Here is a 9,344-nt window from a genome sequence, read left to right as displayed (position 1 = left end):
ATGGCTTTTTGACTTCAAACCAGGACTTGGACAGGGGGGGTGGGGGAGGGAGGTGGCTGTTGCTGTATGGGTGAAGTGGAGATCAGTGCCTGACCCTCTCAAACCCCCTCAGACAGGCCCAGCCATCTGCTTGGTGTGGCCCTTCTGACGGGCACTGATTCCTTCGCTGGTCGGGCTCCCTCACTGCCGCTCTGTTGAAGAGAGAGCTGCCTGTCTTTATTGGAAGATGCCCCCCATTATCAGATTAATAGGCTGGTCAGCAAGCAAACAAGCAAGATGAGCTAAACAGCCTTCCTTCATTATTCCTGCTGGATGAAGGCATGTGATCATTATTTTTCTTTTCTGTTTCCTGCTGCATTTATTCCAGCCGTGGCCTTTTCATTGCAGCCTGTCAGTTTAATTGGGTGTAATCGAATAGAGCCGAGCTGAGAGTATACTGCTGTAATTGGGAATAACATTGACATTGTTACAGAATTCTTTTTGCAGTGGAAGAGTGTAATGCGATTTTAATCACAGCTCTAATAATGATAACCCTTTTTTCAATCTAATTAAGGCTATAAACCTCTGAGTCTTGTCTGGTTCCTTCCTGGGATTTTGTTAGCCGGCTCTCTCATTATATGGTGATAGTTTTCCTTTTCTAATGTGAGCCTTGTTTTGTGTCGGTTTGTTTTCGAAACTATGAGATTTAGTACTTACAGTACGTGCCCAAGCAATGATAAACCACAAACTAGGGTTGGTTCCAAAAACTGAGCCACCTCCCTCTCTCTGTGTGTTTGTATTTGCGCACTGCCACACAAGGTTAAACCCCTGACATCCAAGGTAATGCGTTTTAGCTGAAGTCATGGTTGAATTAGTGATGGTATTAGCAATAATAGGGGTAGCAATAGTTGCTGTACCAGTAACAGAACTAGCAGCAGTAGTGGAACTGAAAATAGTGGCAGTGGTTGTCATTGCCCTTACAATACTGTTGGCTGTAAACGATCAATAGTAGTTGTTGCAGTACAGATAATGTTAATAGTATTTGCCCTTCTCTGTGAGGGAATACATGGTGTAATCAAAGTAGAGAGGATATTCCTATGCCACTGTGATGAAGAATTTTATGAAACAAAGAACACTGTTTTTTTTAGAAAACTGCATTGCACAAACTGATATCACACACTGACAGATGTTCATAAACAAGGTGGGATAGTCCACTCCTACTTAATGCTGGGGTTTCCCTCTTTGCCTCTGTGAAGGAGTTGTCAGTATCTGTCCAGTCATGTTCCTTTCCTCTCCTTCTCCTTCAGTTCGTAGAAAGCTGGGAATTCAGAGCACTCGCCCACTATCATCCTCCCCTGCCAGCGTCAGAGACTTGTAAATATAATTACGTCTAGAATCAAAACAGGAGATTAGCAGTTGTATGGAGGGTAACACACAGCCTCGCCTCCTGATGATACAGTGTGTAGTAATTGATATGACCCAGATCTCTTCCAGAGCGATCATGGTCTGGCTTTGGCTGATGACTTGTCTTGTTTGCTCTACCAAACTCAGAATCACATGGTTGTGTTTTGTAGTCTGACTATCCAATCCGTTCCAATTGCTCTAGGAGAGAAAGGTTAATAATGATTCAGTGGCAGACTGACTACTGCTGTACCTTAACATGAGGGCTGAGATATGATTATAGGTAAAATCAGTATACTATCCCATCTTTTCCAGCATCTCAGCAGTTTTATGTGGACGCTAATGAGCATGACTACATATCACAGGGATATACAGGGATTTCGTTCCTGTCTGATTAGTCAGTCAAACAATTAGTCTAATTATTTTCTAAATTAGACACATTTAGGATTTTTTCTTAAGGCCTTTTCCAGTAGATGACACAAGACATTCACTTCATTTCATTTCAGGTACAGTTACCAATAAGTCATCTCAGAGCCTGGATAGAAGTGTTACAATTATACAGAAACCAGCTATGTGACTGCAAATGTGGTTGCATCAAAAGCCAGGAGACACTTGGGCCTCCAGGAATTGGAGATTAAGATGCCAGACATGTTACATTAGCACACTGGTGAGACAGAGGTGTTGAAGACAATGAAGAGACATTCTTTAATGCCTGCTTGGACATAGAAGTAGAAGACCACTGTACTCAGCACTAGAAACTGAAAGTGACACTCTGATGCACTGGATAGTACAGTAGTGCACTGATGGGCTAATGTAAAACCCCTTCGGAGGATATTAATCTAGACTCAAACATGAAATTTGATATGGTGTCTAATAACCAGCCACTGTGGCATCACATTGGATAAGCAGAACCCACAACAACTGTGTGGGCACTGATACCCTGGCTACAGGTGAAGTTTCAGTTCTTATTTTTTAAAAGGGGGAAGGTGAGTAGGAGGGAGGGGGTTCCCTAAGCAGCCACAGCCTTTCCACCTCTCACTCAACCACCGGGACAGCCCCAGCACTGCTGAGCAGAAGGGTTTCCTTGTAAAAATACGTCGCAATGTATCTGCTGTTCAGACGTTTCCTGGGTCCGCAGTGGGAATTCTCTGTGACACAGAACATGAGAGTGGAGAGGGAGACTGGAGTTTTTTTTCATGGTGACTCTCAGAGTGTAGCTGTTCAGCAACAGTCTCTCCAAGTATTACTCATGTCCTGTGGGTATTTTTAGACTCGGTTCTGGATCCAGTCCTTGCGACATCTAGGCCATTCACAGGAGCAGTGAAAGAGCTACCATATACAGTATCATCCACGACTCGCCCCTCCACCCCAGTTAACATCTGACATTACGCTTGTTTTCAGTACAGACATGTTCCTGGAAGTGAGGCAATGTGTTCTTCTTGACACATGGAGAGGGAAGATTGGGATCTTACTGGTTTTTGGGGTTTTTTTTTCCTCAGACGTTCAAAATGAACATTGAAACAAATGGGGAGGGGGGAAAGTCCAGAATCTCCTCATCTGAGTTTTTATAAAATTAATGCCCAAAAATTTTTTTGCACTCCCTGGACTAATGCAGACCTAATGTTAGATGCCAAAATTCCCTGTGACACCAGCTCTTTCTTTTACATTCTTATGATTGCCCCTGTATTTGCACAATACCCACTTCACTCTTAACATGATCAAACAATCCCCTCAAAAACAACTAAACACCCCCAACTATTTGTATCCTACAATATCAGTTTTTAAAGCAGCCTTTTCTTAAAAATGTATTCTTAAAGATTTTATGAATAACACTGTTGAAACAGCAACAGAAAAACAAACAAATTGTGTGTAATGGAATTAGGGAGTGATCACAGCTGATGAAATTTATACTGTTTGATCAGATATCATAGCCAGTGATAATTCTTCATAGGACACTAAGGACCTTCTAGCCTAGGGTAGCAATTATTGGCTGGTTTTTGATATAATGAGATGGGATTTAATTAATATCTGCCCATGAGACCAATTTAATTAAACTCCTTCATTGAGGCCATCTTTTCCTTTTATAAGCCGGTTTTTCTAATTGCATACTTAGACAACGCAAATCAGAAGATCTGCAGAATTAGGTACATGTGTTTTCCCCTGTGCACTGTTGTGTGATGTATTCCTGTCACCTACATCTCAAGACACCCTGATAAGAGATAGCAGTGAGTTTAAACTTCTGAGCTCCTGGTTAAGAGAATGTAAAAGCCTTCTCTGCCAAGTTCCTATCGCCCCACTGCGAGGCCATTCTGCCTGATTAAAAGGAGCAGGGAAGATCATTGCTCTCTGACTGTTCTTTCATTTCTTACATGCTGTGCATCCCAGCAGATGTGTCCTACTTGATTTTCCATAACTTGCAACTCACCATGCCAACTAAGTATGTCAGCAAAAAAAATATGTAAAACCTTCCCTAATGGTGTCTTTGATTGGAAGTTGCCAGGAAGTACACAGGGGAAGCATTTCAGTGCTGCACACTAAATGCATTTTTGATGCATTAAGATTTTCATCTGGCGCAACACTAATATGAACAGAGACAACAGCAGAACAGTGATGAAGTATTTTCTTTACTAACAGGGGTACTGATTCTCATTGGAGCCTTTTCCAGTACATGAGCAGATATGTATGACGCAGAGGCTTTATTATAATGTTATATAACCAACAATTTTCTCCATGGTGTGATGTGCTAGCTAAATGTGAAAGCAATCAGGAAACAAATAACCCTTTAAATGCAGTCAGAATGTTTGATCCACTTGGTCAGCAGATGCTCTTCCTATTATGGATTAAATTGAAAAAGTTGAAAAAGTCTAGTAATGTTGCTTCACATTATATCTAGTAATCAGTGAGTTTTTAACACTGTTTTAATTGAGATCTGAAGTGTAATATGGTGCCTAAAGGGGATAAGAACTGGATGTCCCCTTATTTGTGCCTGTGCGTTTGCCTCTCCATTCACTGTTTCTGTTCTGTCCAGTGCCTGGGTTGTCACTATCGGTTTTGCTGGTCCCCTCTGTGGCTGCCAGTGCGTTTGTTCAGCTGTCAGAAAGAATGTCGTTTTGCGGCACCGATCTAAGCGATGGGATACTTGTGAATAGTCATGTGCCCTGACCTCATGTACCTGATGACAAAAAGGGACAGGAACGTCACAGAGGCAGGCAGGGCATCTAGGAAGAGTGGCAGACTGCACCAGCAAGACATGGCAAGGCTGTCCTTATCACCCCCACCTCCCACGGCACCCCAGGAACTCCTCCCGCAAACATTCTCTCATCCCACTAACTTACTTCCTGGCTGTCTGCCTTTATGACTCGCTCGTCAAGCCCACCCTTCCAAAAACCCCTGCTCCCCTAGTGTCGATTAGAACGTCAGTATTTCAGACATTTCCAAACCTAGACACTGCGAGAGACGAAGTAAGTACCAGCTCAGCGAGAAACCATGTATCAGGGAATACAGCTTATTTCCAATTGAGTTTGGCTAGAGATTCGGACCCTGGGTTACTCTTTTATAGAAGAAGAAACAGCACAGCTCATGATGGAGCCACAGCTTTAAATCCCCAAGCACAGGGCCGCAGGCACACGGTGTGATTCTGTGAGCCCAGGAGCGCTGACCCTACATTGCCCGACAAGCGCATCTGACTGGTGCCGCTTGAACTACGGACTGGGCACCTGTTCGTCTGTCCTAGCCTCTGAGAAGGGCAGCCGAGTTTCACTCTTGCAGACCCAAGCCTCAGCTTTGCCTCTGGCCTGACACGGACTGCGCTGCTCTTACCCAGCCTGAAACCCATCACTGGCTGAAAGGCACAGAAGCTCCTCACTGCCCTAGTTCACGGTTTGTGAGGTATTTTGTAAGTGTTGCAGCGCGCCGATTTCTTAGCGGCCTATTTCTGCTCTCCCCCCGGGGAAGCCGGAGCTTGGAGGAGAGATTTCCACACGCAGGTCGCTAGAGAGAGTACCAGATTAAGGTCAGTGCATGGCACATATTCATCATAATAGCATTACAATAATCAGCAGACCCTGTCCCAGGTTAAGAACCTCCGAAAAGGAGCTGACATTGTCTTTAAGAAAGGAGCTGCAAGAAGGTGGATGGTTTGAAAAGAGACCACTTGCTTTTTCCACAGTTCTAGAGGAAATGTATTATGGAGCTCTGGGGTGTTCCAGGTCTGGGTGACCTTGACGGTGGCCTCAAATACACTACTTGTCTTCTTCTGTCTTCTTAATTGTCAGCTCTCTGAATTAAGACAGGTTTGGGCTCATTTAATAGGGTCATCTATGCATTGTGCTCTCTCAACCTGCTCCAGTACTGCACCAACACTAATAGGGTATATAGGATGATCACTACTTCGAAATGAAGCCTAAGAGTGTTGAGAAGTAAAACAGAAATGTTCTGGTTTTCTTTTTTTCTGCGTTTGTGGTAGGTTTCCCATGTCCTTTCAATTAACAGCATGATTCTTCTTTATTGAAAAACATATGGTATATTGCTGCATTTTCAAATCAATTATTACAGTTTGACTGATACTTAATGGCTTTACTCACTATTGTCTTATTTCCTGAATAGGTTTTGTAGTTTAAACTGGTGGGTGAGTGTTTTTGCTTGTGACTGTCTGATGTAGGAGCTTCCTAATGGTCTTCAGTCCTCCAGTCTGCTCGGTGCTGGTCCAGAGTCCCTACAGCAGTGAACAGGCCAGGGTGCCCAGGGAGATGGACTCGTTTGGGATGGATCATCTCTGTTTCACTGCCAAACAGTGACCCCCAGTGGCTGGTCAAAGTATCTACATTACACACCATAGCGTGAATCTACTTAGTCAAACTTTAGTACTTTTGTGACAGCTACTGTCATATAAAACTATGTTCCGGTCTATGGGTCTGGAGTCAAAGACAGATTGTTTGAGGAAAGCACTGATACAAAGCGGATTCGTTCAAGTTAGGACAAAACCATGATTGTGTGAAGGAGCTCACACCCCTGGCTAAACAGGGATCATCAAAGGCAAGAGGTCCTGTCAAACGCATGAAAAAGGCCCTAATTGTGAGCAGAGCTGGGACTGGTCTGACTGTGTGCTTGAGTGGAACAGTGTGTATCAATGACAACAAAGAGCTGAGTCACACACAGACTCCCCCTGTATCAGAGACACATGACTAACTGGACTGTCCTCCCAGGGGAAAAAACAGTACACATCTGTTCCTCGCCTTCTCTGCAGTATCAACTGTTGGAACCGTACATAAAAATGTTATAAAATCTGCGACTTCAGCCATCAAATCTCCAGTATTGATTAAAGCTACTGAAGGCACGATGTTACAGTTTGCTGACGGCAGCCAGCTAGTTTCTGACCCACGGACACTGGTGAGAGGAGCAGTCTGGTGTGGAACTGGTCTCCAGGCTGGAGTGGGAAAGCCAGGCTGGACCTTGAATGATTGCACCTCATTTCTCCGTTAGGCACAGAAACAAAATGAAGAGCTCCATGGAAGGCCAGCGACGTGCAATATTCACACTCCACCCACTGAAACAAAATCACAAGTTCCTTATGAAAATGACCAAACAGTGACCTATGAGCTTCTGTAGCAATTTCCTGATTCCTAGTAGATGTCTACAGAGAACTGGAGAATTGTGACATTTCTGTAGAAAGCTTCTGGTAATGTTCCTTGAAGATTAAGAATGAGGTGGACATTTGTAGTTGTGGATCCTGGGTCATACCTTCAGACTGCGAGACATCATTGAGCAACAGCCACTCCGCTGCACTGACTCACAGCGGAGTTCTGTGGGAACGGGAGATGACAGCTGGGAGGTAATTATTGACGTTGTCTTCCGCAGGTCTGGAGTACTTGCTGTTTTTATTTTTTGTTACAAACCAAAGGGCCCAGCCTTAAACAACATATTTTTTTACACCCTCCTTTCTAACTCCCACAGTGGCATTTTCCTTAGCACTGCTTTCGGCTTCTGAACCCCAGCCAGGCCCTCACCGTGGTCAAAATAAACCCTTTCGACTGGGGTAACAGCTCAGCGTGAGTTCATGTGTGCTTCAGTGTGTTTGCAGATCTTTGATGTGATTTCACCCCACACAAACGAGAGCACGGCTCTTGAAAAAGGAAATCACTACAGTATGTATAACACCCTGAAAAGTGAAACCTGCTGAATACCAGATAAAAGTGCAAATGAGTCAAGATGTATTAAAAAGCATTCTAGTTATAAGCCATGTCTGAGCGTATTTACTGGATCTGGGTTTTTCTTGGTTTCTCCACAAGTAGCAGAAAATGTTTTTTATTTACGTTTTGATTGTCACATTTCTGTTATTAATTTGTGAACACAACCTGAGAGCATTCTCTATAGAAGTTAAAGTGCAAGCACAAAAAATCAGAACTGCGCAAATGAGTTCTTGTCACAACTTAAGCCTGATCTGTTCACACAAGTAATTTCCCCCAAAATAAAAAAAAAATGCTTGGAGGTTGGTACAATACGTTTCAATGTGTAAATAAAAGTAAAATAAATTCTGATATAATGTGTCTTGTTTCCACTCTGATAAACCACAAAATGTGTTACTTTGGAAAGGGTGTGTAGATGTTCTACATGCACAATGTTAAAAATACATGAAGACTGCTTGTGATGTTACCATTTCTTTCTAAGTCTGTTTTGTGAGGTGTTGCCTTTGAGGTTGTTTGGGGTCTACAACTGGAGCCCTTCACACATTTTAGGTGGCTCACAACTGCTATATTCTTTATTATATCAAAGAAAAGGGTGCAATCGTTAGGATTGCTGTCTGACTATGGTGGGGCCCTGGGTTCAATTCCTGAGGTGCTATCTGCATGTTTGCATGTTCTCCCTGGGTTTTTGTAGTTTTCCTCCCACTCTCCAGAGACATACTGGTGGGGTAAGTGGCTTCTGGGAAAATAGGCCCCTAGTGTGGGTGTGTGTCTGCCTATGTCTCTACCCTGCAATGGACTGGGGCCCAACCAAGCTGTATGCTGGGATCCTGCCCTGTGCCCGTTGCTTGCTGGGACAGACTCTGTCACTTCCTCAACCCTGTACTCGATAAAGTGGAAAACAGATGGATGGAAACTCTTTTTCAGATCTTAGAAAAACGATTTAAGAAAGATCTTCCACGACCTCTGGGACTAAACCACACAGACGTTTGTGTAAGTTTTGTGGTAGCAGTATGCTTTTCACTCTAATGCCAGATTACATTACAGTGATAATCACACTGACGAGGACATTGTGTATGCCACTGTTTTTGTGATGTCAAAAATCAGAAATGTGAATTTTGGTGAGGAGAAGGCTGCTTCCCTGTTGTCTAGTGGTGTAGCTCGAGCCCTAGAAACAGCAGATACACGTACTGTATTTGTGCTGTGGTTTCCAATAAGTGACATCCTTGTGCTTTAGAGTGGGGGTGTTGAGAAAAAAATGGGTTGGGTAATGTATTATTTTAAAAGTGATATTTGTTTTTGCTGACGTGGCCAGCAGGCACAAGGGATAGCATTACCACCTCACCCCACTGTAGCCCTGAATTGGAAGTGAGAAAGTTACAGCAGTTGGAAAAACAGACAAAGGAACCTCAAGAAAGAATGAGTACTTGTGGAACTGGTTGCATTGGGATGAGCTTTTGATCTATAGTTCTGTGAAGCATGCTGAGAGAACTTCGCTGTATAATAAAATTGTACTGATTTGTAACTATATAGCATTATAATGATATATAATAACATAAAACTATATATTATTTTAATCAAATATTATTATATAAATTTTTCACTAGTTTGTTTTACACTAAAGTAGAATTTTTGAAGTAATATTCCATTGTTTTTAAAAAACCGTCTACTGTAATTTAAACACAATCCAGTATTTCAAGAAATTAACAAAAAAGGGAGCTAGGGCGCCCTCTCGTGGACAAATGCACTATTGCAACACTGGGAAGATCTAAACTAAAACCG

This window comes from Atractosteus spatula, chromosome 14, assembly GCF_055471065.1.
Source record: "Atractosteus spatula isolate fAtrSpa1 chromosome 14, fAtrSpa1.hap1, whole genome shotgun sequence".
Classification (NCBI taxonomy): Eukaryota; Metazoa; Chordata; class Actinopteri; order Semionotiformes; family Lepisosteidae; genus Atractosteus; species Atractosteus spatula.
The sequence above is the reverse complement of the archived record's forward strand: the minus strand, read 5'-3'. Positions refer to the sequence as shown.